The following is a 25535-nucleotide window of genomic DNA, read 5'->3' as shown; positions in this document are numbered from 1 at the left end:
GGCAGGTAGTGTTGAGGAAATGGGTCGGCTGCAGAATGACTTAAACAGATCAGAAGATGGGCAAGAGAGTAGCGAATGAAATACAATGTCAGAAAATGCATGGTCATGCTCTTTGGTAGTAGAAATAAATGTGCAGACCTTTTTCTAAATGGGCAGAAAATCCAAAAATCTGAGATGCAAAAGGAATTGGCAGTCCTCGTGCAGAACAACCTAAAGGTTAACTTGCAGATAGAGTTGGTGATGAGGAAGGCAAATACAATAATTAACATTCCTTTCAAGGGGTCTCAAATATAAGAGCAGGGATGTGATGCTGAGGCTTTATAAGGCACTGGTGAGACCTCACCTTGAGTACAGTGAACAATTTTGGGCTCCTCATCTGGAAAAGATGTGGAGGCATTGGAGAGGGTTCAGAGGAGGTTCATAAGGATGATTCCAGGATTGAGAGTGTTAGCCTCTGAGGAATGTTTTATAGCTCTGGGTCCGTACTCGCTGGAATTTAGAAGGATGAGGGGGGATCTCATTGAATCCTTTCAAATGTTGAATGGACCAGACAGAGTAGATGTGGAAAAGCTGTTTCCCATTTTCCATGGCGAGGGAGTCTAAGACAAGTGGGCACAGCTTCAGGGTAGAGGGGCGCCCATTTAAAACAGAGATGCAGAGAAATTTCTTTAGCCAGAGTGTGGTGAATTTGTGGAATTTATTACCAGAGGCAGCTGTGGGGGCCAGGTCGTTGGGTGTATTTAAGACAGAGCTGGATAGTTTCCTGATTGGATGGGGCATCAAAGGCTTTGGGGAAAAGGCCGAGGAGTGAGGCTGAGGAGGAGAAGCAAGGGTCAGCCATGATTGAATGGTGGGGCAGACTTGATGGGCCAAATGGCCTAATTCTGCTGCTATGTCTTATGGTCTTACTCAGTTAATCCAAGAACCACAACGTAATCAATGAGACACCGCACCCAACCCAGTAACCAAATAACCAATGTGTAAACGACAACAACGTGTGCAAATACAAGAGAGAAAATAGTAATAATCATAAAGAAATGAGAAATAAATAGAGAACATAAGATGCAGAAGTCATGAAAGTGAGTCCATAGATTGTGGGAAACAGTTCAGTGATGAGTTTAGTGAAGTTAAATGGAGTGATCTCCACTGGTTCTGGTTTAAGGTGACACTGGTGGATCTCTTTTTCTAGTAAATGAATAGCCTGTAACTTCCCTTTGGACTTGGAGGCAATTTGATGTGGCAGAACAGAGGTGAGGCAGCGGACCCGTCACTGAGAGTGAGGAAGACACAAAGTTTGGTTGATTTAAACGCCGGGCCCAAATGGAAAAGTCAGGTACAGGCCAAATGGAGGCAGCGGGGACCAGGCCCCAGATCGTATCGAAGCAACTGAACCCAGTGCTTGGATGATGATTTAGGAGCCAGGCCAGATTGAAATGGTCAGTGTGTTGGGCCCGAGGCCAGGGACGAGCCGGTTCAGCTCGCTGCTCCATTCTGCGCTGAACTAAGCATCTGTGAAATGGACTCTCTGAGGATTTCAGTTCAAAATGCTACAGTATTTGCTTGTGTTTATTGTTTGCATGATTTATTTTCCTTTCTGCACATTGGGTGTTTGACAGTCTTCTTGCTCTATTAGTGGGTTCTTTTGGCTTTCTTTGTTTTATGGCAGCCTCTTTAGAACGAACCTCAAGTTTGTAGAATATAAGCATACTTTGATAATAAATGTACTTTGAACTTTGGTTGAAAAACCTGATGGTTGAGGGTTAAAATCAGTTCAAAAATTTAAGAAAACTCAAAACTGATGATCTTTGCATTACAGGCCAGGATGCAGAAGAGTGGAAAATGACAAATATTCTTCCCCTTTTTAAGAACTTCAATCGGGACAAGACAGGAAACTATACCCTGGTGACTCTTACATTAGTGGTAGGGATATTCTTGGAAATGATTTTTAACAATAGGATCAACTTGTATCTGAGAAAGCATAAACACATTTGGAGTAGCGAAAATCTCTTTGCATGGACAACGTCAAGTCTTGCAAACTTGGTTGAATTTTTAAAGTGAGAAATTCAATTGCTGAGGGCCGAGTAGTGGCTATAGAACACGCGGACTCTGGTGAAGCTTTCAACAAATGCCCTGATCGAAAGCAGGAAGGCATACGGGCTGAATAGATATTTGGTAGAATATATTCAAAGTGTAGCTTGGTCAGAGAACACAGAACGTAATGGTTGAGGGGTGTGATTCTGACTGGAGACCTGTGAACAGTGGTGCCCCACAAGAATCAGTGCTGGGAACTCTGTCCTGACGAAGGGTCTCGGCCTGAAACGTCGACTGTACCTCTTCCTAGAGATGCTGCCTGGCCTGCTGCGTTCACCAGCAACTTTGACGTGTCTGCTCTTTGTGAAGTGATTTGGATGAAAATTAAGCTGGGCGGATTTGTAGGTCTGAAGAGACACAGAAGTTAGTGGAGTTGTGGGTACAGAGTAAGGTTCACACAGGATAGACATAGACATACTTTATTGATCCCGAGGGAAACTGGGTTTTGTTACAGCTGCACCAACCAAGTAGAGAGCAGAATTATAGAAATACAAAAACAACAAACAATCAAACACTAATATGCAAACTATGCCAGATGGAAATAAGTCCAGGACCAGCCTATTGGGTCAGGGTGTCTGACCCTCCACGGGAGGAGCTGCAAAGTTCGATGGCCACAGTCAGGAACAACCTCCCATGACGCCCAGTTGTATCTCGGTGGAATATGGCCGGAGTCCAACAGCAAAAAGTTCAATATCCAGGCTACAAACACGTTCTTCGATCGCAATATGACCAGGATTGCACCATCCATTGCGAACCAGAACAGCAAGCCCCCAACTCCTTTACGCTTACCGCTCTCAGTGCACTTCCGGTCAGCCTGAACGGTCTCGAAGCCCTCCATGGAAAAGTTTTGGTCGGGAATGTCCACGTGCAGTCCAAGTGGAGAACTCCTCTTCTCCATAAGCCTCTGTTGTCTCAACCCGGTCCGCTTTCCTCATTCAGGATGCAGCAGAATACAGACCAGCTGTAAATGCGGACAGAGAAATGGCAGATGAGCCAAAGAACTTTGGGAAGTCAGATTTCAGAGGTTTTCTTTGGAATTCCTCTCCCTGTTGGAGTAGTTGAAATGGCATTTATGGCAATGACAAGCTCCACCTCAAGAAGTGGGAGATCAGGGAGTCAGTCAGTGTCCCTGACAACTTCACATCAGGGAAATGCACCATCTGCAGCTCCTGACTGACCCTGTGAAGGACACGGAGCTGGAGATGGACAGATCTAGAGTTTCCAGGATGCTGAGACCAGAGTTTCAGTGAGTTAGTCACACCTGAGATCAGGCTGCAGATAGTTTAGTGACAACCATGACTGGAAAGAGGAAGGGACAGACAGTGCAATGTCTCCCTGTGGCTGTACACTCCTTTGGATATCCCTGACAGGATGACAAACCAGAGCACAGCAGCCCGTCAGGTCGGTGGTACTGACAGCCCGGTCTGATGCTCTGAGTGAGGAAAGGACAAGCAGAGCAGTAATGACAGCACTCTCACAGTACAGGGGACATGCAGGAGATTCTGTGGCAGCAATAGAGATGCCAGGATAATGTGTCGCCTCCTGGGTACCAGGGTCAGGTACGTCTGAGAGATGCAGGATTTCCAAAAGATAGACTTGCCGGTAGAGTCAGTGGGAAGGAAGCCAAATGCAATATTTCATTCATTTCCAGAGGACTACTGCACAGAAGCAAGGATGTAATACTGAGGATTGATGAGGCATTGGCTCAATCACACTTGGAGTATTGTGAACTGTTTTGGGCCCCTTATCTAAAAGAGTATGTGCTAGCATTGGAAAGGGCCCGGAGGAGGTTCACAAGAATGATCCCAGCAATGAAAGGGTTAATGCATGAGGATGTTTGATGGCTCTCGGCCTGTCTGTACTCACTGGAGTTTAGAAGAAAGAGGGGATCTCATTGAAACCTATCAAATATTGAAAGGCTGAGATAGAGTGGCCGTGGAGAGGATGTTTCTGATAGTGGGGCATCTACAACCACAGGGCACATCCTCAGAATACTAGGACATCCTGTTAGAACAAAGATATGGAGTAATTTCCTTAGTAAAGGGTAGTGAATCTGAGCAGCCTATGTCAGGATGCTGTTCATTGAATACAGCTCAGCGTTTAACCCCATCATTCCCACAATCCTGATCAATAAGCTACAGAATCCAGTCCCTCTGCAATTGGATCCTCGACTTACTAACGGAGAGACCACAATCTGTGTGGATTGGTGATAATATCTCCCCCTCGCTGATGATCAACACTGGTGCACCTCAGGGGTGTGTGCTTAGCCCACTGCTCTACTCTCTATATATCCATGACTGTGAGGCTAGGCATAGCTCAAATACCATCTACAAATTTGCTGATGACACAACCACTGTTGGTAGAAACTCAGATGGAGATGAGAGGGCACAGAGGAATGAGATATACCAGCTGTGGTGTCGCAGCGAGAACATTGCACTCAGTGTCAGTCAGACAAAAAGAGCTGATTGTCGACCTCAGGAAGGGTAAGACGAGGGAACACGAACCAATCCTCATGGAGGGATCAGAAGTGGAGAGAGGAAACAATTTCAAGTTCCTGGATATCAATATCTCTGAGGATCTAACCTGGTCCCAACATATTGATGCAGCTACAGTACAGAGAGGGCAAGACAGTGGATATATCTCATCAGGAGTTTGAAGATTTTTGGTTTGTCACTTTAAAACACTCAAAAACTGCTATAGGTGTATTCGATGCATAGCATTTATAATACACGTTATTTCTGTTTTTGCACTATAGTTAATCTACATAATATACATATCCATATACACACATACTGATCTATTTATTCTTTCTATATTTTCATGTACTGCATTGAACTGCTGCTGCTACATTAACAAATTTCATGACACATGCCGGTGGTAACAAACCTGATTCTGGTTCTGACTCTGAATTCACTGCCACAGACGGCTGAAGCCAATTCACTGGGTATATTTCATGTGGAGGTTCTCGACTGTGGGGAGGAAAAGAGGGTCTGAGAGGGTTCAGAGATCTGTCATGATCTCTTACTCCTGGCAGAATGGTGCAGCAGACTGGATGGGCCAAATGGCCTAATTCTGCTCCTGTGTTTTATGGTCTGATGGTCTCCGAGCAGCTGCAGGACATTTCAAATGGAAGGCTGAGCAGCCAGACATCGTGGTGGACGGTGCACGTTAGTAATAGCAACGTAGGGAGGAGGAGGGTTGTGGTCCTGTGCAGTGAATTTAGAGAAATAAGACAGAAACTAAGAAATAGTAAGCTGTGTATTACTCCCAGTGTCACTTGTGACGGGGAGATATAGAAAGATACCACTGATGAATGTGTGGCTGAGGAGCTGGTGCAGGGCAAGAGATTCAGTTTGATCGATCAATGGGGATAACTTCTAGGGATGATTGACAGAAACTGTTCACTCCCTCGGGTCTTCATGGGAAGGAACAGTTTTCTCCCTCCTGAAACTACAGGGAATAGTTTTAACGTGACAGGTTGGAGGTTTAAGGAGGATCTGAAGGGTGAGGTGATGGAGGTGGATAAATTTATCTGAGACATGCAGAGGTTAGAGAGACAGAGACAGTTTCCCTCGGTATAGGTGTAAATCTAAAGGGAATAGTTTTAATGTGAGGGGGGAGAGATTTAAAGGGGATCTGCAGGGTAAATATTTCACACAGAGAATAGCCGGTAATCCAAATGAGTCAGAGGAGATGGTGGAGGCAGAAACACACAAAGTCTCTGTTCACAAACACTTCTCAGAACCTATCATTCACTGTGTACATCCTGCCCCAGTTGAACTTCCAGGTGCTGGGTCCATTGTTGTTTTCCATCTGTATTAATGATCTAGATGAGAATGTGGTGAACTGGATCAGGAAGTTCGCAGATGACACCAAGATTAGTCGTGCAGTGGACAGTGAGGAAGGCTAACAAATCTTGACATACGATGTGGACTAGCTAGAAAAGTGGCAGATGGAATTTAATACACACAAGTATGAGGTGTTTCGAACATAGGATTAACGAGAGAAATGTATGGTTTAAAGAGGATCTGATGAAAACTGTCCTCTTTCCCCTTTCCCCACAAGGAGGTTACAATCTGGAACACACTGTCTGAGGGGGTGGTGCAGGCTGGTATTTAAGGACCATCTGGATGAGTGTTTGAATCACCAAGGCAGGGTAGGAGACAGACCAAGTGCTGAGTTAGTGGGGACAGATTCTCGATGGTCAGTATGGACATGCAGAAACAACTGACTGTGAAAGTGCAGTGGGAACCTGAAACACAGAACTTCAGGATGGACTCAGCTAAAACATTCAGAACCCAGTACGACGGATTTTTCTTGTACAAAGGTATTAATGGTCACATACTGAACCAAACCCCTCAAAAGGTTACCAAAATGTTGTGGTCAGGCTTTCATACCCCTCTGGGCCTTGTTCACTGAAGCCCCTGGGCATGTGCCTCTAATATTGTTACACAGTTCCCTGTATGTGGCATCACAGGTAGACAGGATTGTGTGTTCTACTTGCCTTGTCAGCCAAAGAACTGCCTCTCATTAGAGTTGGACAAAACTGTTTAAAGACAGATTTAAAGGGGATCTGAGGGGTAAATATTTCACACAGAGAATAACTGGCATCCGGAATTAACTCCCAAGCTAGAGTCACTGGTTTATACAGAAATGAAACAGTCCCTTCGGTACAACTCATCCCCGCCGACCAAGTTGTCGACCTGAACTCGGCCCAGCTGCCTGCATTAGGCCCGAATCCCTCTCAACCTTTCCCATCCATGTGACTGTGCAAATATGTTTTAAATATTGTACCTGAGGCAGAGAGCCGGTGCAGTGAGGCGCTGACAGACACTCACTGTTCCGCGGGCAGGAAGAGGAGAGGCGGATCCCACAGCGGAGCCGAAACCCCAACAAGTGGAGACCGACTCCACCATCTCGGACTTCCCGCACTGGACCGTTTCCAAGGAAACGACGGCGGTGACGGTGGGACCCCTGTGACGTCACCGCGTGTCTGTCACGTGACGGGGCAGCGGGAGCTGTCAATCAGTGGAGCCGCCAGAAAACTTGGAAGCATCGTAAATGGAATCGGTCTGGGGAGGGTGGGGGCGGATTTCCAGGAACGGTGACTATCCCACCCCACCTCCGGGAAGTGACTGTAATATTCACATTTAATCTGACTCTTCGGTCCTAGAAATATTTAATGTTTGTATTTTGTATATTTCTGCGTGGATAGTCCTTTTAATTTTAGGTAAAAAAAACGTTGGAACTATATCACCTTCATCAACCTTCCTGGTAACTTCCTCAAAAACACTCTACAAGATTGGTTAGACATGACGTACCATGCACAAAGCCATATTAACTATCCCCAATCAGTCCCTCTCTATCCAAATAATTATATCTATGGTTGCTTAGAATACTTTCCAATAACCTTCCAACAACTGATATTAGGCTCACTGGCCTATGATTTCTTGGCTAATTCGTAGACCCTTCCTTAAACAACAGAACAACATTAACTATCTTCCAATCCTCTAGTACCGCACCAGTGGATGAGGAGGTTTAAGATATCACTGCTTGCACCCTGCAATTTATGCATTATCCTCCAACAAGGTCTGTGGGACCACCCTGTTGGGCCAGTAGATTTATTCACCCTAAGGCAGCAAACTTTTCCTCTTCTGTGATCTGTACAGGGTCCATGACCTCGCTGCAGCATTGTCTCACATATGTGTCCCTCTCCTGAGGATTTACAGCTGAACAAAATCTATCTCCTACAACTCTTGTGGCTCCAAATATAGAATACCAATCTTATCTTTCAGAGGACCAGTCTTGCCCCTTTCTATCCTTTTGCTCTTAATATATCTGTATAAATGCTTTTTTTCCTTCATCTTTTATGCAACAGTAAACACGTTTTCTTTTCACCTTCCTGATTTTCTTCTTACATCTTCTCCTGCATCTCTTAAACACCTTAAGTACCCCATTTGTTCCTGCCTCTCGAGACCTGCTACATACCGTACATCTGTCATTTTCTTAATCCACTCTCAATTTCTCTCAGAAACAAGGGCCAAGGTTCAAACTGTTAGCCTTGCCTTTTATTCTGAAAGAAGATACAAATTCTGTACTCTCAGAATTTCACTTTTGAAATCCTCCCACTTACAAATCACACCTTTGCCAGAAAATAACCTATCCCAACCCACACTTGCCAGATCCTTCTGGTACCAAAAAATTGGCCTTTCTCCAATTTTGAACCTCAACCTGAGTACCTGACCTATACTCTTCCATAATTACATTGAAACTAATGGCATTATGATTACAAGATCCAAAGTATTCCCCTGCACAAACTTCTGTGACCTGCCCTATCTCATTGCCTAACTGGAGATCTGGTATCACACTCTCTCCAGTTGGAACTTCTGTGTACTGATTAAGGAAACTTCCCTGAGACAAATTTGACAAACTCGTCCCATCCAGCCCTTTTATGGTATGGATGTCACACTGAATATGTGGAACTTTGAAATCGCACACTATCAGAACTTTAATTTTCTTGTAACAGTCTGTGATCTCTCTACAAGTTCTCTCTGCTAAATCCCATGGACTGTTGGGTTGTCTATAATATAATCCCATTCCTTTCTTAATTCCTCAGTTCTACCCATAAAAGCTCATGAGACAAGCTCTCCAATCTACCCTGACTGAGCACTATTGTGACATTTTCCCTGACTAGTAATGCCACCTCACCCTCTTTAATCCCTTCTGCTCTATGACATCTAAAACAATGGAACCCTGGAACACTGACCTGCCAGTCCTGCCCCTCCTGCAATCAAGCCTCACTAATGACATAATTCCACATGTTGATCCATACACTGACCTCATCTGTCCTTTCCTACAATACTCCTTGTGTTGAAATATACGCAGCTCAGGACATCAATCCTACCTTGCTCAAGCTTTTCATTCCTGACTTTGTACGTGGGGTTAACAACATCTTTTCCAACAACCACTCCACTATCTGTTCTGGTGCTCTGGTTCCCATCCCCTTGAAACTCTCGTTTAAACCAACACCCCTAGTAAACCTTCCCACTAGGATATTAGTCCCCCTCAAGTTCAGAAGAGAACCCAGTGATCCGGAAATCTGAAGCCCTCCCTCCTGCACCAACTCCTGAGCCTCTTTAAACTGTATGATCTTCCTATTTCTGACATCACTGGCATGTAGGACAGATAGCAATCCTGAAATTCACAACCCTGTGGATCTTGTGCTTTACGTAGCACCCAACTTTGCAGGACCTCGTCAATAACCCTCACCAGGTCATTGGTACACAAGTGAATCACAACCTCAGGCTGCTCACCCTCCCACTTAAGAATGCTGTGAAATCGACCTGAGATGTCTCTGATCCTGGCAACCGGGAGGCAGCAACCATCTGGGAATCTTGTTCTCATTCATGTAAACTCCTTTCTATTCCCCTAACCAATGAAACTCCATCACTACAGCTCACCTCTTCTCCCCACTTCCCTCCTGAATTACCGAGCCAGACTCAGTCACAGTGACCTGACCCATGTGGCCCATGGTATTCCAAAGTGGTATACGTGTTGTTGATGGGAACAGCCACAAGGGTACTCTGCACTGCCTTCCTATTCACTCTCCCCCTCCTGACAACCATCCCACATCTTGGGTTTAATCACTTCCCCCATGTGCTGTCTATCAACAACTCAGTCTCTCGGGGGATCCAGAGTCCATTCAGTTCAATCTCCAACTCCTCAGCACGGCCTGATAAAAGTTTCAGCTTTATGCCTTCTAGCAACAGTAGTCATCAAGGACACTGGATGTCTCCATTTCTTCAGTCGTAGAAGAGAGCATAACAGAGGGTTATTCACTGATGGGGTTATAGCACAGACCTCCCAAGACAGTCTTGTTACATGCACGTGCAGTTCAACTCTTTGAATGATAATGCAGAAAGTTTGAAGTTAATAACTCATCTCCTTCTACCTTCGGCCATGAACTTATCAATTACCCCTCGTATGTCTATTTTAATGCGAGAAGTATTATAAATAAAGCAGATGAACTTAGATTGTGGATCAGCACATGGAGCTATGATGTTGTGGCCATTACATGGATGGTACAGGAGCAGGAATGGCTTTAGGTGTTTCAGAAAGGATAGGGAGGGAGGCAAAAGCGGTGGGGGTTTGGCACTGTTGATCAAGGATAGTGTCACGGCTGCAGTAAAGGAGGAAGACATGGAGGGGTTGTCTATGGAGTCTCTGTGGGTGGAAGGTAGGAACAGGAAGGGGCCAAAAACCCGTCTGTGTGTTTTTATAGACCACCCAATAATAACAGGGACATTGAGGAGCAGATGGGGAAACAGATTCTGGAAAGGAGTAATAGTAAGTGTTCTTCCAGTGGGAGATTTTAATTGCCCAAGTATTGATCAGCATCTCCCAAAAGTGAGGGTTTAGATGGGGTAGAGTTTGCTAGGTGTGTTCAGGAAGGTTTCTTGACACAACATGTAGATAACCCTACAAGAGGAGAGGCTGTATTTGATCTGGTATTGGGAAGTGAACCTGGTCGGGTGTCAGGTCTCTCAGTGGGAGAGCACTTTGGAGATAGTGATCACAATTCTATCTCCTTTACCATAGCATTGGAAAGAGATAGGAACAGACAAGTTAAGAAAATGTTTAATTGGAGTAAGGGGAAATATGAGGCTATCAGGGAGGAACTTGGAAGCATAAATTGGAAACAAATGTTCTCAGGGAAAGGTACGGAAGACATATGGCAAATGTTCAGGGGATATTTTTGCGTGGGGTTCTGAGTCGATATGTTCCAATGAGACATGGAAAGGATGGTAGGGTACAGGATCCGTGGTGTACAAAAGCTGTTGTTAATCTGGTCAAGAAGAAAAGAAGAGCTTACAAAAGGTTCAAAAAACTTGGTAATAATAGGAATCTAGAAGATTATAAGGCTTGCAGGAAGGATTTTAAGAATGAAATCAGGGGAGCGAGAAGCGGCCATGAGAAGGCCTTGGAGGGTAGGATTAAGGAAAACACCAAGGCATTCAACAAGTATGTGAAGAGCCAGAGGCTAAGACGTGAGACAATAAGACCAACCAAGTGTGACAGTGGAAATGTGTGTATGGAACCGAAGGAGATGGCAGAGTAATTAATGAATACTTTGATTCAGTATTCACTACGGAAAAGGATCATAGCGATCGTAGGGATGACTTGCAGCAGATTGAAAAGCTTGAGCATGTAGATATGAAGAAAGAGGATGTGCAGAACTTTTGGAAAGCATCAGGTTGGATACATCACCGGACCAGAAGAGATGTACCCCAGGCAACTCTGGGCGGCGACGGAGAAGATTGCTGAATGTCTGGCGATGATCTTCGCATCATCAATGAGGATGGGAGAGGTTTCGGAGGATTGGAGGGTTGCAAATGTTGTTCCCTTATTCAAGAAAGGGAGTTGGGATAGCCCAGAAAATTATAGGCCAGTGATTCTTACTTCAGTGTTTGGTAAGTTGATGGAGAAGATCCTGAGAGGCAGGTTTTGTGAACATTTGGAGAGGCATAATATGATTAGGAATAGTCAGCATGGCTTTGTCAAAGCAGGCTGTTCCTTATGAGCCTGACTGAATATTTTGAGGATTCAGAATGTATTATTGGGCTGTTAATATACTTTATGTGTGTTCTTGGTTATATTGGACTGATAAAATTAAACAACCACCTTGGGTTTATTTGGAATTGAAAGCTGTGAAACAATTTTCTTAACTTTGTCATTAGGAGCTTCTTTATCTGCGCAATTAGCCAAAATTTCTAATCCAAATTTATATCCTATCATTAAGCAGTCATTACGAATTTGGTACCAATTTCATATTTTTTTTAATCTTAAGAAATTTAACCTTCTTAGTTTAATTTATTGAAACTGTTTATTTTAACCTTCACTTAGTGATCCTACCTTTTCTCTTTGGAGGAATAAAGGAGTTTATTCCTTCATGTATCTGTTCCAAGTTGCTTAAGGACAACAAAGTCACGGCATTGGAGTGGCCATCACAAAGCCCTGACATCAATCCAATAGAAAGTTTGTGGGCAGACCTGAAAAAGTGTGTGCAAGCAAGGAGGCCTACAAACCTGACTCAGTTACACCAGCTCTGTCTGGAGGAATGGAACAAAATTCCAGCAACTTACACTGAGAAGCTTGTGGAAGGCTACCCAAAACGTTTGACGGAAGTTAAACAATTTAAAGGCAACACTACCAAATACTAACAAAGTGTATGCAAACTTCTAACCAACTGGGAAACTGATGAAAGAAATAAAAGCTGAAATAAATCATTCTCTCCACTATTATTCTGACATTCACATTCTTAAAATACAGTAGTGATCCTAACTGACCTAAAACAGGGAATATTTTCTCGGATTAAATGTCAGCAATCGTGAGAAACTGAGTTTAATTGTATTTGGCTAAAGTGTATGTAAACTTCTGACTTTAACTGTAGTATTAATGGCAAGACTCTTGTCCATGTGGAGGATCAGAGGGACCTTGGGTTCCGAGTCCATAGGACACGCAAAGCTACTACTCAGGTTGACTCTGTGGTTAAGAAGGCATACGGTGCATTAACCTTCATCAACAGTGGGATTGAGTTTAAGAGCCAAATGATAAGGTGCAGCTCTACGGGACCCTGGTCAGACCCCACTTAGAGTTATGACGAAAGACCAAGTTATTAGAAGATTGATGCTGATGAGAGAGATAAGAGAGACAAAAGGGAGAAGCGTTCAAAATGTTAATGAGAGACGAGAGAGATTAACGAAAAGAGACACAGTTCCGAGTATTAACAGAACGGTTGCTTTGAACCTGAACTGTTTGAAGTTTGATGGACAGGTGAAACCCCAGCAGGGGGATAAAAAGAACAGGTTCGCTAAGGCACAACAGACATCACGAGATCACGACATAACGAGACCCTGGAAGTGCGGTGTGCCCCCACAAGTTGCTGGGTGTTTTGGAGGTCTCGTCGTGGGACCGACCATAGACGCACAGGGTGAAAAAGTACGATCGGCGGGAACCTGGTCTGTGTGTCCACCCTTGCCTGGGTGCCGGGTTCACCGCGGAAGAACGATCGTATCCAGAACAGAGGGGTCACAGTCGGTGACCTCAGAAGACATTAAAAAGGGCTCGCCCTAAGGCTAACTGTGAGGAATATCAAATGTCTGTTTGAATCCGATTTGCATATCATCATTCGCTCTCTCTCTCTCTCCAACAGCACCACAGCAATTGCTGCGAACTGTACTGAGCTGAACTAAACTCTGCATCACTTGAGACTGATCATTTTACCCCTAGACTGCGATAGAGCTTAATTGATTCCTATTATCCTAGTTCTGTGTACATGTGTGTTTTATCATTGCTAACCCGTTGCATTTATATCCTTACGATTAGAGTACTGTGTTACTTATTTCTTTAATAAAACTTCCTTAGTTCCAGTAATCCAGACTCCAACTAAGTGGTCCATTTCTGTTGGTTTGGCAACCCAGTTATGGGGTACGTAACATAAGTGGGGGCTCATCTGGGATTTTGAACGCTAAATTTGGGACGGGGTAAATTGATTGGGTTAAAATTCCCAAAGAAAGAAAGGGCAAACAGCAGAAATGGAGATTGAGGAATTTCTAAAGGCGCCGACCTTGGAGGCATTAGAGGATGCCAGGAAATCAGAATTGGCAACTGTGGCCAAACATTTGAATCTTTTTAAAGGGAATTCGACAATGAGGAGAGCAGAGATGCACAGAGCTATCGTAGAGCACTATGTATCTAAAGGTGTGTTTCCCCAAGGGGAGCTGGAGGTGGTATCTATGGGAAAACCTGGTGCAGAAGCAGTACAGGTGCAGATTGAAAAATTGAGACTCGAGCACGAGTTCTGGGTAAAGCAGCTGGAGTGAGAAGAGAAGCAGTTAGAACGCGAAGAGAGAATAAAACAGTTGGAGCGAGAAGAGAGGGACAGGCAGTTAGAACAAGAAGTGAGAGAGAAACAGAGGGAAAGGGAATTTGAGCTAGAGAAGTTAAAGATGACAATAGCACAGGGGCCCATGTCGATCCAAGGTGGAGGGTTCAGGGCGACCCAGGAGGTTAGGCTGGTTCCCCCATTTGAGGAGACCTATGTTGATGGGTACTTTCTCCATTTTGAAAAAGTTGCTGCAAGTCAGGACTGGCCGAGGGATAGTGGGCTGTTTTCCTTCAGAGTGTACTTAAAGGAAAAGCCCAACAAGCTTACTCAGCCTTGTCCTCAGAAGAGGCCCAGAGGTATGATGAGGTGAAAGAGGCCATACTCAGGATTTATGAGTTGGTCCCGGAGGCATACTGGCAGAAGTTCCGGAATGCAAGGAAGCAATGGGGCCCGCACGTATTTAGAGTTTGCCCGTGAGATGCAGATGTATCGTGAGCGTTGGTGCGCCTCGAAAGGGGTCAATGGGGATTATGACAGACTGCTACAGCTGATACTGATTGAGCAGTTTAAAGGTTGTGTCCCTGAAGGTATGAGGCCCTACCTAGATGAGAGCAAGGCAGAAACCTTTGCCGCAATTGCTAAGTTAGCAGATGAATACGCGTTAACGCACAAAGCGAAATTTACCCCGAGTAAAGGCTACCAGAAGGGTAGTCAAGGGGGCGGGGAGAGTCTGCCAGAAAAGTGAGAAAGTTAGCCGGGGACTAGTGAGAAGGATAAGGAAGACAGGAAGCAGTTTGTTAGGAAGTCTCCTGGGGTTGTATGCTATAATTGCGGGAAAGCCGGACACTTTGCGTCCAGGTGCTTTGCCCCAAAGAAGGAGACGGGGAAAGGGAAAACGATGGTTCCGACTGGCTGTATTGAGCTGGAAAACAACCCGCTAGGGAAGGGAAGAAGAAGTCTGATAAAGTTCAGGAAAGGCGCGAGAGGTTTATCTCGGCCGGATTGGTGTTGGTGAAGGAGGGGTTAAATCCAGTTCCAATACGGATCTGGAGAGACACTGGAGCTTATCAGTCATTGATATTAAAGAGTGTGTTGGACTTTAGTTCAGAAACCCAGACTGGGGAGGTCAGGGTGATAAAAGGTATTGGGAAAGGGACTGAAGCAGTACCTTTGCACCAGATACACCTAAAAAGCGACTTGGTCTCCGGACCGGGCACGATCGGGGTGAGGCCCGAACTACCGATGGAAGACATGGAGGTCTTACTCGGTAATGACCTCGCCGGCAGAGAGGTGTACCCAGCAGTAAAACTGACAAGCCAGCCTGCCAGTATTGAGGCCCCGCCCATGGACTCACAGGTTTATCCTGTTTGCGCAGTGACTCGGCGCATGTCCAGATAGGCTGCCGAAGCTAATATAGATTTAGCTGAGATGTTTTTACCAGCCTTGTACCAGGAGGGGTTAGAAAGTAAGAGAGAGCGTAGTGAAACAGGAGGAAGTGAAGGAGTTGAGTTAGATTTATCATTGGCAAGGAAGGAATTTGTACAGGCACAGGAGCGAGACGAGGAGCTGATGGTTTTGACGGAGGCAGCTCTCTCCGAAGCAGAATTAAGAAGGGAGCCAATGGGCTATTATGTGAAGGAGGGAGTACTAAGGAGGAAATGGAGACCAAGTACCGTGCCCGCAGATGAGAAATGGGGGGAGGTGCCGAAAATTTATGGGGATGAGATTCTTAACCTGGCCCACAAGATACCCCTGGGTGGACATTTTGGGGTGAGGAAAACAGTCGATCGAATCATGAAAGAGTTCTACTGGCCGCACATGAGGAAGGATGTTATTGACTATTGCAGACGTGAGGTAACACAGTTACAGGCTATTAACATGTTAAAAGCCTACCACGATCAGAAAGCAGATCTAGTTGGTGTTATCACGAAAATTAATGAGGCTAGGGTGCCACCTGATAAGGGGAAAACCCATTTTGAAAAGATGAGTGTGGTGCCGACCAGATGGGAGAACTCTATTGCGTTGGCCAACTTTGCTGATGAGTTCTCTCACTTAATCCCCGAACAAAGTGAGCTGCCGATAAAGCCAATTAAACCGCATGCACACGTATGACCGGATGTCCCGAGGCGATGCAAAGAGCCGGGACATGGTGTTGTTGTCACATCAGGTCAGCCTAGTGAGCAATACTCCTACAGGATGATTAATTCAGTGACAAAAGGCTAAAGAACGCAGAAGCGTATATTGGTGATTTAGTGGTCTGGAGTGACACGTGGGAGGAGCACATTGTGGCACTGTTTAAAAATCTGTTTGAAGCCAGCCTGATAGTGAACCTCGCAAAAAGTGAATTCGGCCACGGAAAAATCACTTGTCTGGGACTTGTGGTAAGACAGTGGCAGCTGGCACTGATGCAGGCTAAGGTGCGGGCTATCTCAGAAGTCCCCACCCCGACAGACAAGAGAGCCCTGAGAAGGTTCTTGGAGATGGTAGGGTACTATCGGAAGTTTTGCAAAAAAATAACCTTGCAGATACTACCCTCCCTCTTACTAAGCTCTTGCCAAAGAATGCTAAATTGGTGTGGGACGACTCTTGTTATCTTCGTCCGGGACGAAAACCACTGAGAAGTTACACTGATCACAACTCATTAGTGTTTTTGGCCACTATGAAGTTTGTTAAATTGGAGCCTGGTTTTAGAGGATTATTAAAATAACACATATAAAAGGAACGGAAAGGTGATGGCTGACTGTCTGTCAAGGTGTTGACAACTTAAAGTTCTCTGTATTAGCCATATAGCTGATGACCATGTATATTTGTGTGTATCTAAAAATGTATTCATGCCTATAATTTTTACCCCGGTAAAAATCCTTTGAGGATAAGTGTGTGACGAAAGACCAAGTTATCAGAAGATTGATGCTGATGAGAGAGATAAGAGAGACAAAAGGGAGAAGCGTTCAAAATGTTTATGAGAGACGAGAGAGATTAACGAAAAGAGACAGTTCCGAGTATTGACAGACCGGTTGCTTTGAACCTGAACTGTTTGAAGTTTGATGGGCAGGTGATATCCCAGCAGGGGGATAAAAGGAACAGGTTCGCTAAGGCACAACAGACACCACGAGATCACGAGATAACGAGACCCTGGAAGTGTGGTGTGCCCCCACAAGTTGGTGGGACTTTGGAGGTCTGTCGCGGGACCGACCATAGACGCACAGGGTGAAAGGGTACGATCGGCGGGAACCTGGTGTGTGTGTCCGCCCTTGCCTGGGTGCCGGGTTCACCGCGGAAGAACGATCGCATCCAGAACGGAGCGGTCACAGTCGGTGACCTCAGAAGACATTAAAAAGGGCTCGCCCGAAAACTGACTGCGAGGAATATCAAAGGTCTGCGTGAATCCGATTTGCATATCATCATTCTCTCTCTCTCTCTCTCTCTCTCTCTCTCTCTCTCTCTCTCTCTCTCTCCCCAACGGCACAACAGTGATTGTTGTGAACTGTACTGAGCTGAACTGAACTCTGCGTCACTTGAGACTGATCATTTTACCCCTAGACTGCAATAGAGCTTGATTGATTCCTATTATCCTAGTTCTGTGTACATGTCTGTTTTATCATTGCTAACCCATTGCATTTATATCCTTACGATTAGAGTACCGTGCTACTTATTTCTTTAATAAAACTTCCTTAGTTCCAGTAATCCAGACTCCAACTAAGTGGTCCATTTCTGCTGGTTTGGCAACCCAGTTACGGGGTACGTAACAGAGTACTGTGATCAATTCTGGTCACCTCACTAAAGGATGTGGAAACCATAGAGAGGGTGCAGAGACTTACAAGGATGTTGCCTGCAGTGGGAGCATGCCTGATGAGAATAGGCTGAGTGAACTCTGCCTTTTGTCCTTGGAGTGACGGAGGATGAGATGTGACCTGATAGAGGTGTAGAAGATAACGAGAGGCATTGATCATGTGGATAGTCAGAGTTTTTTTTTTCCCCAGGGCTGAACTTGCTCACGCGAGAGGACATAGTTTTATAGTGCTTGGAAGTAGGTACAGAGGAGATGTCAAGGGCAAGTTTTTTTTTATGCAGAGAGTAGTGTGTGTATGAAATGGGCTGCCAGCAGATGGATACATGGAGCTTAGAAAAATAGAGGGCTATGGGTAAGCCGAGGTAGTTCTACCGTAAGGATATCTTTGGCACAGTCTGCATTCTTGTTTCTCTTTCTGCTGGTGGCATTTCCAAAATGTTTGGAAATTGAAACACACATAATTCAAGGTTCTCCTTTATCAACTCTCTGTTACTTCCTGAGAGATGCCCAGTGTGAGGGAGGGGTTAGATAGTGTCTGTGAATAGCAGTCCACTATCAGGGTTGTATAGGTGTCTGTCCTTGAAATGCCTGTGTTGTAGAAGTGTTTAATGGTGGAGTACAGTGCTGGTTATGTACAGGTCCGGGTGCTCACTGCACAGTGCTATGAGTATCATAGGCCTGTGTCCTGGTAATGAAAGTTTAAATATTGTAAAGTTCACTCTCCCTGTATTCAACTGCTGCCTTTCTTGAGCAGTCACATATGCAGGGCATGTTCATACCAGAGAAAGACTCTTTCCTCCCCCTTGCAGTATACGCCAGATATTGTTACGTTCTGTTTCCTTACAGTACGGTACCAGCAGTTTAAACATCATCTTTACCTGCATGTGGTCTGTATATCCCAACGGACTAAATAACCCACAGGATTTATCCATCTAAATGGTCTGAGCGTCCCAACAGCACCTCCTCTTTAGTATCAACATGCCAGAGAATATCACCATACCCCCTTTCTGATCATGCTGTCCTCCATGTCTTTCTCCTTAGTGAACAACAATGCAATGTGTTCATCTTCTACCTCGCATGCTAACTCTGGCTCCAGGCATAAACTCAGTGTAGTCATTTTCTGGTCACCATTTACTTTCCTTATTCACAGTGTAACTTGTTTCTTGCTTCTGGTATGGTCCTCCAAGACCCTGTCTAATTTCATCTTCCTCAACCTTACACATGACTCCTCTTGCATTTTTAAACATGTACAATATTTCTCATCAACCTTTGTTCCTGAATGTCCCTGTCCTTCTTTACCTTCCTCACAGGCACAGGGAACTCCTGAATTCTGACCGGCTGGACTGTAAGTGTCGCTCGCATGTCAGATTATCACTTAACATTATCTCCATCCAGTAACATCAGCTCACAGACAACTCCCTATGACTCCTGCTCAATTCTATAATATGTCTTCAACAAACTTACATTCATCTAGTTGCAGGTCCATTTTTATCCTTACCAATAACCATCTTAAAACTTTCTGCATTATCATTGTTATTTATTTTTCCCCAATGAATCTCCAATCATCTTGTCAGGCTTATTCCCCAATACTATACCAAATATGCCCCCACACTGGTGGACCATCTATACACTTTTTCTGGAAACCTTCCTGAACACACCTCACAAATAATGCCCCGTCCAAGCCTCAGGTGGTAAAGGAGTCCCTGTCATTCGGGAAGATTATTCACCCACTACAGCTACTCTATTGTTTTTACATTAGACCATAACCTGCTGACTCATCTTTTCCTCTCTCTTACTGGCTATTGTAAGGTCTACAGTATAATCCCATCACAGTGATTGCACCTTTCTTATTCCTGATTTCTACCCACATTGTCTTACTGGATGAGCCTCTGGGATGACCTCAAACTTGTGACGTTCTGCCTGTTCAGAGGTACAGCTCTCCAAACAACAGGAATTCTGCAGATGCTGGAAATTCAAGCAACACACATCAAAGTTGCTGGTGAACGCAGCAGGCCAGGCAGCATCTCTAGGAAGAGGCACAGTCGACGTTTCAGGCCGAGACCCTTCGTCAGGACTAACTGAAGGAAGAGTGAGTAAGGGATTTGAAAGTTGGAGGGGGAGGGGGAGATCCAAAATGATAAGAGAAGACAGGAGGGGGAGGGATGGAGCCAAGAGCTGGACAGGTGATTGGCAAAAGGGGATACGAGAGGATCATGGGACAGGAGGTCCGGGAAGAAAGACAAGGTGGGGGGATTCCCAGAGGATGGGCAAGAGGTATATTCAGAGGGACAGAGGGAGAAAAAGGAGAGTGAGAGAAAGAATGTGTGCATAAAAATGAGTAACAGATGGGATACGAGGGGAGGTGGGGCCTTAGCGGAAGTTAGAGAAGTCGATGTTCATGCCATCAGGTTGGAGGCTACCCAGACGGAATATAAGATGTTGTTCCTCCAACCTGAGTGTGGCTTCATCTTTACAGTAGAGGAGGCCGTGGATGGACATGTCAGAATGGGAATGGGATGTGGAATTAAAATGTGTGGCCACTGGGAAATCCTGCTTTCTCTGGCGGACAGAGCGTAGATGTTCAGCAAAGCGGTCTCCCAGTCTGCATCGGGTCTCGCCAATATATAAAAGGCCACATCGGGAGCACCGGATGCAGTATATCACCCCAGCCGACTCACAGGTGAAGTGTTGCCTCACCTGGAAGGACTGTTTGGGGCCCTGAATGGTGGTAAGGGAGGAAGTGTAAGGGCATGTGTAGCACTTGTTCCGCTTACACGGATAAGCTCTCCAACCTCTTTTAGCTCCCTCTGGACTATTTGAATCATATAAATCCTGGAATGTTCAGATATCAGTCCTGCCCTTCTCTCATCCAGATCTCTGTAATGGATGAATCACCATGACATTACTAATCCAGGCTCTCAGTCCACCTGCTTTCACTGTTCTACACTCTGCCCTGAAATAAACTCACTTTTGGCTTTCAGTGCCACTTTGCTCATTAATGTGTCCCCATCTTTACTTGCTTTGGGGGTTCTTTGACCTCACCTCTACCATCCGCTCAATGCTACTTACTGAACTGTAGCTCAGGATCCCAACACCCGCTCCACATGGCACATGATAAAAATCATCAGCGTGGCTCCAGCAAGATTCCCTGTGTGAATATTAGTTCCCCTTCACTGTAACCCATCCTCCTTACACTAGTCCCACTTATTCTGCAAGAGAACCCAATGTTCTGTGTTCCTTATGCATTCCCCCACCCCCATCCCCAGCACCAGATTGTTAGACACTCATTTAAGTGTACGAAATTACCGTATCTTTCCTCGCAAGCTTGTGGTAACTGAAGAAATCCTGAAATGACCACCCCAGCGTTCCTACTTCTTAACTCCCTAAATACTCTTTGCAGAACCTTGTCTCTCTGTTGTTAGTTCTAATAAGGATCACGACTTCTGGCTGTTCACCCTGCCTTTTCAGAATGGCCTGTACCTTCTGAGAGACATCCTTGTCCCTGACATGATCGAGGTAACGCACCTTCCTGCAATCTCACTCATTTCCACAGATACTCCTGTTTATTACCGCCCCCCACCCCGGCTAAAGTGATTGCTGCATGTGATTCTTTGCATCCAATCTCTGTATATTCATGTGCCTTCAAATAGTCTCTTTGTAATGAAAATTGTTTTGAAATTCATTCATTGTATACTTTTTAAAAATTCAGTTAATGGTATTGACTTACGCATTCGCAAGCAAAGGAGCCTGCACACGTGTTGAAACAAAACTCTTTGTTAGAACTCGGACGATTTTAATACAGAAAGAATAAAATTCTACAGAAGCAGCAGTACATAATTCAAAATAATACTTATCATTCACTAAACAAGCCAATCTCAGTGATGGAGGGGAAACACAGATCCGACAATATAATGCAGCCTCTTCCCTCTCTCTATCTCCCTGTCTCACTCACGATGGCAGTGAGAAAGAGAACCAAGATCAGGAGTGATTGATACAGACTAGAATAAACTCCATAAACTCCAGTTTTGTCAGAACCGGGAAACAGGGGAAACAGGTTCGCCTCAAGCTTCAATTTAACAGGATGAGATGCAAAGAGGATTTCTCTGGAATGATGAGGCCAGTGATGCCGTCGGGATCAGCTGTAAACTGCTATTTTGTAATTCGAAGGCAACACACACAAAATGGAAAAGACTTGACAGGACTCTGATGAAGGGTTTCGGCCCGAAACATCGACAATTTACTCTTTTCCATAGATAATGCCTGGCCTGCTGAGATCCTCCAGCATTTTGTGTGAGGAAAAGGTTAAACATCCGACGTTTCCGGCCGAGACACTTCATCAGGATCTGATTGTGTGTGTGAGTTGTTTTGTATTTCCAGCATCCGCAGATTTTCTCGTGTTTGTTTTGTTACTCTATTCATCACATTGTTCCCATTTACCCACAAGTGGGGGTATAAAATAGGGAGCATAAAGGCAGCTGAATTGTAAAACTTTACAGCATTTATTTCTAATGTTTCATGAGTTTCAAAATCTGATTCAATGGGTATTTCACCGCATTCTTCAGTTCCTCTCGGAATTTGCTCTGAGTCAGGGCGTAAATGCACGTGTTGGTGCAGGAACTGAGAACCTGCAGCATTCCCGATGTGTTTTCTGTGATGTAACGGGGATCTGTGACAGAATAAACAAAACTCATTGAAATCCGTTTATAGATAGAAAATACCACGTATGATCCCCACAACAATATGAAACTACTGGTTATGCTGAAAAGCAAAACGATGGATTTGCGTCGGTTCTCCATCTCCCGGTCCTTGTCATTCTCTCCACTCTTTCGTCCCCGGAGCCCCCTGCGGGCTCGACTGGCCGCTAGAATCCGCCTGACAGTCAGAATATTGAACAGCAACATCAGAAAGATTGGTACACAAGGGGTTAAAATGAGGTCAAACATGTCAAATGCCGCCCATTAGGGAGAGTTTGTGAAGCTCGGTGTAAGGACACAATTCCAGGGAACACCGTCAATTATTTCTCTGGGCCAGGATACAAAGCCCCAGGGGACAGTCACCAAACAGGCCAGCACACTCACTGTCCCGATAACCACAGCCGCCGTTCTCTCGGTGCAATATTTTGTTTTCAGCTTCTCACAGCAAATAGCCACAAATCGATCGACGGTGAAAGCGACAGTCAGCCAGACTGAGGCCACAGTGCTCGCAGACATCAACCATCGACCAAGTCTGCACACAGGAGTGATTCGCAAGAATGATCGGGGAAAAAAAATCAGAGCAGTAATCCTCAGGAGCGGATCAGAGATAACCACCAGGAGATCAGCCGCTGCCATTCCCACCAGGTAGCGAGTGACACATTTGGAGAGACCACACTTTCCCCGGGACAGGATCACAATCGCCACCAAGTTCGCTGGAAGAGAGACAGGGAACAGCAAGTTGAGAAAATACTGAGCAGAAGCCGATGCTGCAGCTTGAGGGGATCCTGTAATATTTCCACTTTATTGTTACATTTAGCGGTGGGAGGGTCGAGAGAGGGCGCAGAGCGGCGGGACAGAGAATGAGTTTACACAGTAAAATAAATTCAATATCATCTGAATACGGATTCCTTACTGGTGAGCGGAATGCAAACTGGCAGCGTAAATCTAAAACTGGGTAACTACCTCCTGAGGGCCAATACTGGATGGAACATTTTCTACATCCGCGTCTCGTCTGGATGAAATGAATAAATCCAGGCGCTGATGGCGGGATTCTTCCATCAGACAATCGTCAGCTTCCATGGCGATGCCTGTCAGCGACAGAAAAGCGGAAGGACGGAACAAAAAAAAGGAAATGCTGCAAACACTGATACAGGTAAAACAGAATATGTGGAAAAACAGTTAAAGTATCTGTCCTCAGAACTGTTCTCAGAGAGACCCCTGACACGGGTGTTAACTGGTTTCTCTTTCCATACAAGCTGCTTGGGGCTTAGTGTTTCCAGCATTCCCCGAGTTTGTTTCCTATTCCAGCATTTACCACTTCACTGACTTTAGATCAGAACATTGACTAATTGCAACAGATACAGCGCAGTCTGACACAACCTCACAGACAGACATGACGCCTCCCGCTGAGTCCATCACAGGAAAACAGGGGAGAGTAGTTCAACGTCGAGCAGCAAACTCGGTGCCGTAGTCAGATATCTGTAACAGAGTCAGATGTAGGTGTAATAGAATACATTTTACAGCATTGATAACGATGAAGTACCACATCTTATTAATTGGCTTAGCAACGACTTCTTTCTGCTTTGCATACAGTCATATTGTAGACATTTATTAAAAATCCATTACAGTTTCGTCTTACAACACGGAACTCCTCACATTTGCTAAAGTGTTACTATCAGTCAATGCTTTATCGTTGCACCTAACTCTGAAAACTGCTCACGTAAAAATGCAGACAATCAATTGATGAATCACCCTTATAAACACAATGCAGCTCCTACAAGACCAAATGCACAGAGACACGGATATCCCCTTGTTGATCACAAACCGCTGCCTGACCCATTCAGTCCAACAGAAATTGGCCGATTCGCTGAATTCCTGCAGATGTTTGTTTCAGATCCAAATCCCAGCATCTATAGTCCCGGTGTTTCCACTCCATTCCTGAAATGCCGAATACCGGCACTGGAATGTGACAGTTTAAACGGGCGACAGAATCAATCACAACATTGGAATTAAACTTCAACATCCGCCCACGGCAGCTGACACTGTGGCTTACCGGGAATTCCAAAGGCTGAAATAAAAGGATAGTAAACGTCTTCTATCCGCCAGATAACTGGATACACCATTTCAGTGCGAATCTGTGATTTTGATTGCTCCTGTATTCACAGCTCCGGCAGACAGCTGATGTATTCAAAGCGGCCCTGATTTATACAGAGGATCTGTCTCCCGAGATACAGTTATACACCTCACTAACTTGCTCAGTTACAGTTGCTTGAAAAAACACTTCAATTCAATACCATTGTCTCTGGTGTAAATATTGGAGTGATTGGTGACAAATACATCAAAACTCTTTGGCATTACCTCAGCAAAGCCTCTGGTGGGAATCAACCGATAGATTTAATTTCAAAGACTGGGTTTTGTCACGGAGCAGCTACATTTACAGATTTCATCTTTTTGTTGGCTAAATATTCATCTCTGAACGGAGACCGAACCCTGCAATTTCCCATTTTGAACTGTCCTTCAGTCCGTCAGCTTCTTCCTGGTGACACACACACGCAACAATTGTACAATTGTGTTTCTATGTTATAGTGACTGTCCTATTGTGTATTCTATTTATTATTAATTACTATAAATTGCGCATTGCACATTTAGACCTAGACGTAACATAAAGATTTTTACTCCTCATGTATCTGAAGGAAGTAATTGATAAAGCAATACAATTCAAAACATACAAACACAAATTCGGACAAAGATACAATAGAGAAACCAAGATCAGGATGGAAACGGTCAAATGAACACGTTGCTCATGTACAAACGCGAAAAAATCTGCCGATGCTGGAAATCCAAGGCAGCACAATGAACTCTGCTGATTCCTCCAGCATTTTGTGTGATGTAACAGTCTTTAATGGGCATCTCAAATCTCGTCAAAGGACAAAAGAAATAGAGAAGAAATATTTCAATCTGCAAAGGAAGAGGCAAACCGGCTACAGGAATAAAATCAGTACTCAAAATATGCAGATAAATGGATGCAGGAGATAAAACTGCGTAGATTGTATAAACACGGGAAAATCTGCAA

The 25535-nt window shown here is 44.8% G+C and overlaps 1 protein-coding gene and 1 long non-coding RNA gene across 2 annotated transcripts in view; one reads left to right on the top strand and one right to left on the bottom strand.

The window, feature by feature from the left end:
- Positions 1 to 25535, top strand: part of LOC140189355 (uncharacterized) — a 944498-nt gene that overhangs the window by 442783 nt on the left and 476180 nt on the right. The gene's annotated exons all lie outside the window — the stretch shown is intronic.
- Positions 2497 to 7031, bottom strand: LOC140189079 (uncharacterized). The gene is made up of 2 exons (XR_011883445.1): positions 6886 to 7031; positions 2497 to 3052 (listed from the first exon to the last, which is right to left on the bottom strand). It is a non-coding gene; the product is annotated as an uncharacterized lncRNA (long non-coding RNA).

This window comes from Mobula birostris, chromosome 28 (genome assembly GCF_030028105.1).
Source record: "Mobula birostris isolate sMobBir1 chromosome 28, sMobBir1.hap1, whole genome shotgun sequence".
In the NCBI taxonomy this organism is placed as follows: Eukaryota; Metazoa; Chordata; class Chondrichthyes; order Myliobatiformes; family Myliobatidae; genus Mobula; species Mobula birostris.
This window is presented reverse-complemented; position numbering and strand designations above follow the sequence as displayed.